Genomic DNA, 6,470 nt, shown 5'->3' with positions numbered 1-6,470 from the left:
TCTCATAGAAAATGCAAGGAGGATGCTTGGATGAGCTTGAAGCTCATAATTCACTCCTACTTAGCTTGCTTCTCTAACCTGACTCTGCCTCTCTTGGCAGACCATCACTGACTGAGGATTTTAAATCTTATGAGGAGTTATCATCCTAATTTTTCAAAGGGCTCCATTTGGAGACAATCAAGAAAGCATCAAGGAGAGTGGCACAGTCCTAGAGACTGTCTTTCTAGTGAATACATCTGTTTTATTTTCTTCCAGAACTGCCTCCCCCAACCCTCCCCAGTCACCCATACAATTATTTAAGTTGACTCAATTAGAAAACATCGACTCCACTTCATTAAGTATCTTAGCCAATCCTGTATAGTTCAGATGTACGGAAACCATGTGTTTTAGCAGAGAGCACTTTAAGCCATTAGGTAATATGCTTGTTAGAGAGTCAGAAAACATTAAGGTATATCTGAACAACTGGAGAGAATCTTGGGAATTCAAGTAACCAAATCCTGCCCCTGTAATAACCAGCTGGGAACAGATACCAACATCACACACTATGAAAGTATGTAGAATGATTAAGTTGAGGAGTATTTAGGAAAATTCTACATGATGCAGAAACTGATAAAACAAAAACATAGAAAACAAATAAAACATTATGCCTGTTTTTAAGGTATAATCTGTGAACTCAAGTACAGTATAGCATACCAAACCTGAAAGAACACTAAGATAAATTCTAGCTGCATGCTTCTTAAGCCTGCATATACACAGAAACATAGAATTATCCAGAAAGCTTATCTATCTGTCTATCTATCTATCTATCTATCTATCTATCTATCTATCTATCTATCTATATATCTATCTATCATCATCTGCTGATGTCCAAGCCAGTTCTAGTCTAATTAAATCAGAAATTTGGGGACTGGGGCTTGGTTATCAGTAGGTTTTTAAAAAATCCTTCGTGGAACCCAATGTGCAATCAGGATTTAGAATGACTGATCTATTCCAATCACTTATTTATACATAAAAAGTCTCAGAAGGGAAAGAGACTTGTCCAAAGTTACATGCTGGATAATTTCAAAGCTATAAGCAGCTAATTAATTTGACTCCCTATGAGTATATTACTATATTACTATATGCAATGTCACTCAAGGGAAACTTGGTGTTTCAATCAAGGGGAAAAAGTATTCTGTAAGTGCCATTTACAGTCCTTGTAAGAAAATTACACTGATCACATTTAAATATTTTCACCGTAAAAGTAATATATCTTCATTATAAAAATCTGGAGAAACATAAAAAGTATAATATGGTCATATTGGTATATTAAAATATTTATACTGTTTTGACATCTTTTTCACATTAGAAGCTATACATGCTAATTTTTGAATATTTAGAAAAATCTGTAATATATAAAGAAGATAAAAATAACAACCCAGGTTTAACTTTTTTACATGCTATTGAGAATATCCTCATTAATTCAACAAGTAATTATTGAGATATTACTCTGTGTTTGTCCCTGTTCTGAAAACGTAGGATATGTCAGGAAATAAGAGAAAGGTCTCTGCAATCATGAAGCCTATGATGATAATTGTGTGGATTCTAAAATAGCAGTTATATTCTTATTCAGCTAAAAAAATAAAACTTAAAATATATTGGCTCAAATACCCATCTAGAAGCACCAAAAATTAATGTGTGCTAATTCAAATGAAAAAGCCTACACATCACTAAACCATCTGTTTCTGAGAAATTAAATTCATATTCAAGCACCAATGCATGAGTATGATCTACAAGGCTTTTAATCGTCTGGTTCATTCCTACCATTTTAGTCTAAATTGCTATTCCCAACATATCCCCACACTCATTTTACAAATCCAAACTCTTTGCAAATCATCTAGCCCTCTATTCTGTTACATTAAACATGTTTCTTCTGCTGCCTGAAATGCCCCTCTTGTCCTCATCCTGTTTTTTCTACTGATGAAATTCCTCTTCACTGTTTAATATTCAGGTGCAATATGCACCTATAAAGTCTTTCTTTCACTAAGCTACAGCTGAACAATTCTTAGTTCTTGTGTGGTGTTATTGCTATATATACCTTTTTTTATTGATCTTAGAGAGAGGAAGGGAAGGAGGGAGAGAGAGGGAGAGAAAGGGAGAAAGAGAAAGAGAGAAACATCAACATGAGAGAGAAACATCGACTGTGTGTGCCCCGGACCCACAAACTAGGTGTGCGCCCTGACCAGGAATCAAAACTGCCACCTTTTGGTATACAGGACATCACTCCAACCAACTGAGCCACACCAACCAGGGAAATATAAATACTCTTATTAAAACAAATGCCAGAGTACATGGTAATCATTTATTCTAGTGTCATATTTTCTGCTAGACAGTGAATTCCTTAAGGGTAGGACATTTTGTTATTAATTTATAAATACACAGTGAATATGAGAATGTCTTAGTTATACTAGACATTGAATAATTATTTATTAACTAAATTGGGGAAAAGCATATTTTGTTGCACTTTTTAAAAATATAGTGCTTTAGACTTTATAAACGATTTCCTCATGCATCAAAGCTGCTATTTGTCCATCCCTGGTCCAATGAAGATTCTCGTCTACTAGTCTCCAGCTTGTTTTTGCTATACCCAAATTAATTTTGGCTACCTAGTCAAACTTTAGAAACGGTATTATATTAATTCCCATAATACTTGGATGGAATTAATGAGCATCATTTTTTTCTCTAATTGGTGCCTAAGTGATCTCTATTCTAGCAGACAGCATGCACATCCAATGCCCTGCATCTGGATAAGTACATTTATTTATTCCTGGAGGTTGGATGGTTAAGTTTATTGTTACTTCTATATTCTAAATTATAATAATAGTAGCAACAAAAACAGTAGTAAAATAATAATTTCTACAAGTATGCGATGCTACACTTGATTGGGAGAACTTCATCTTTATGAACCAATCCAAGACTTTTGTCATGTCCAGAAATTACATGTGGCTTCCCTTCATTATTTTAGTGTCTAGTGCCCTGAAAGAGTATTTCCAAAGAGCTTAGGAAAGTCAGATAACAAGTAGGATAGTGTACAGTTGTCCACATAGACACTGGTAATAAACCTCCTGGGTTCTCAGCCCTGCTACTTACTAGTTACATGACTAAGCGTTTTAACAAATCCTTTCATGCCTTAGTGAGTGGGCTCTGTAGATATAGTCACTCTAGTCACTTACGTCATACTAGAGGCTCAATGCACAAAATTCCTGCTGGAGTAGGCCTTCCTTTCCCGAGCTGCCGGCACCGGCTTCCCCCTGGCACCCAGGACCCAGGCTTCCCTCTGGCCGCTGGCAGGCACCTGGGACCTGGGCTTCCCTCGAAGCCCCAGCTCCATCCAGAAGGTCATCTGGAAAGACGTCCAGAAGGACATTTAGTCTAATTAGCATATTATGCTTTTATTATTATAGATCAGACTGTTTTAGCAGATTAAAGATAGAGATTTTAATTGAGAGATCCTCCTGTTGCCTTTGGAGAAGCAAACAACCATGATATGAACTGACTATAGAGGGGGCCATGTAGCAAGAAACTAAGAATGGTCTCTAGGAGCTGACAGCTGTCCCTAGTCAACTGCTACCAAGAAAATGAAGACTTCAGTGCTACAAGCTCAAGGAAATGAATTCTGCCAACAACCTGAAGGAACTTAGAAGCATATCTTTCCTAGTCAAGCCTCCAGGTGAAAACACAGGTAGCGGTGAGACCCTGAGCAGAGAAACCTACTAAGCTGTGTCTGGACTCCTGACCTCTGGAAACTGTGTAATCCTAAATTTGAGTTATTTTAAGCCATTACCTTCATGGTAATTTGTTATACTACAATAGAAAATCACCTATGTCATGTCATTGTTATGAAGACTAAATGACAGTAATACTTAAATCTACATAAGTGCTTATTAAATGAAAAGTGCAAATCTGCAAATCATTCAAGAGACTAAAAATGAAGTGTCTATATCTGCAAACTCATATAGAGTAGGGAGCAATATTGGGAAAATATCCTCAAAACTCAATCTTTTAGTTCCATGCTTAGACTGTAGATTTGTAATTACACTCCTTACCTCTTTCGAATTATTGTCTGTTGTGACTACTTCCACAGAGTCGGACTACAACTTATTCTCCTTTAACCTTACATACATAATAACCTCAGAAACTTCTTCAAATATATTTCTTCTTCAGCCAGTACCCACTTAATAACAGTTCACTTGTCTTAAGGCCTCTCAAAGCATAACAGCTCTAAGAAACTGATGCGATTTTAAAAATTTAAAGCAATCAACTATGCAAGCAAAATAAATTACTTTTTCACAAATCAGTCTCAATTTTTGTAGGGTGACGCAAATGGAGCTTCAGTTCTTTTAAAAATTCATTTAGATTTTTTTCATCCTCTCATTATACTTAGAATAAAACATCTGTAGTGGTTTACAAAGCTTAGACTATTAAAATAATTGACATTTTAGCGCTGATCTCAAGCTGTTCTATGAACAATGAATCACCAAAGTTGCCATTTATTCACTATGAAATAAAAATGTTTCATATAATACAAGATTATGTTCCTGGTGGCATCCAATTTTTTATTTTATTTAGAAAGAGTCATTTAACATCCTGCTGTTGTATGTGAGGTATATTTTGAAATAAGTTGTCACTTATATATTGATTTACATGCATTATAAACATTAAAATTAGCTGTAGCCGGTTTGGCTCAGTGGATAGAGCATTGGCCTACAGACTGAAGAGTCCCAGGTTCCAATCAAGGGCACATATCAGGGTTGCAGGCTCTGATCCCCAGGAGGAGACGTGCAGGAGGCAGCCTATGGATGATTCTCTCTATCTCTCTATCCCTCTCCCTCCCTCTGTGAAATCAATAAAAATATATAAAAAAAGGAAAAAGAAGAACATTAAAACAAGTCAACAATTTTCTTCTTTAAACTGATTGTTACAGAATTAGGATAAAGTCCTGCACTCATTTTCACTGCAGTCTTATATAAAATTTTACCAATTGAGAAAAGAATTAGTTCACTAAGACTCATTATATTTCTACATTTTAAATTATATTGGAAAATAATTTATGTATCCAATAAAAGAATGTTAATCCCACTCAATCTTATATATTTGAACATGTCTTACTTCATATCTTATATTGTATAATATAACCTTTGTTGTCCAGTCTGCAACTGCCAGTATCTGTGTTTCATAGGCCTGTGATGTGGGTATCCACAAGAAGTGCTTTTTATCCTGATGGGTGGCTATGTGCTAAGGAGTTCTCTCCAAGCAGAAATCCTCCTCCTTCCTGAATAATGGCGCTTAGATATATTTAATGACATATAATGTAGTACCTATGCATATATTCCACCAAAGTTGATGGGGAGACAAGAAAATGTTACATGATTTTTCCTTTCCATGATGGTGATAAATTCAATCATGTGGTTGGGACCCCCACTTCTCTAGAGTTTTCAAGAATAGTGAGGAGCACTTGGTGAATGAAACCCTGGGAAAGGGTCACTAATCTTTTTTTTTAAATATATATTTTATTGATTTTTTACAGAGAGGAAGGGAGAGGGATAGTCAGAAACATCGATCAGCTGCCTCCTGCACACTCCCCACTGGGGATGTGCCCGCAACCAAGGTACATGCCCTTGACTGGAATCGAACCCGGGACCCTTGAGTCCACAGGCTGATGCTCTATCCACTGAGCCAAACTGGTTAGGGCAAGGGTCACTAATCTTTAACATGTCACAAAAACTGCTGAGATGCATATTGTAAAAGTCTGTTGGGCACTCTGATCCCTCCATGCTACAGAGTTCTTTTACCACGAATTCCACAGCCTCATTATTAGTTGTTGGTATTCAATACCTCCACCTTACCTATAAATCAGAATTGTAGTCAATTCTTAGGATGCTATATTGTAGTGAGATGCATGTCTCCAACACTTAGAGAATTCAACCTCATTCTCCAGCCTAATGAATCTCTTTGATCAAAGGCAGAAACACCACTGACCCTCATGCCTGCCTATGGCTCCATGCAGCATTATATTCCCCTAACAAAATCCTTGGCAGGGCTTTTTCTTTGGGTAACTTACATATGTTAATATTTTAAAATAACTTTATATTTTTGAAGACACTATACATTTACAGAAAAGTTTTGAAAATAATAGATAATTTCTGTACACCTCTAACTCAGTTTCCCCTAAAATATATGATATTACCTTAGAACATTTGTTAAAATTATGAAACCAACATTTGTTTACTACTATTAGACTATTCAGATTTCATGAGTTTTTCCACTAATGTCCTTTTTCTGTTCCAGGACCCAAACCAGAATGCCACATTGCATTTAGTAAAATTTGGTTTGGGTTCAGAAAAAAAAGAAAGAAAGAAAGAAAGAAAGAAAGAAAGAAAGAAAGAAAGAAAGAAAGAAAGAAAGAAAGAAAGAAAGAAAGAAAGAAAGAA

Source organism: Myotis brandtii, unplaced genomic scaffold, assembly GCF_000412655.1.
Source record: "Myotis brandtii unplaced genomic scaffold, ASM41265v1 scaffold1145, whole genome shotgun sequence".
Taxonomy (NCBI): domain Eukaryota; kingdom Metazoa; phylum Chordata; class Mammalia; order Chiroptera; family Vespertilionidae; genus Myotis; species Myotis brandtii.
The sequence above is the reverse complement of the archived record's forward strand: the minus strand, read 5'-3'. Positions refer to the sequence as shown.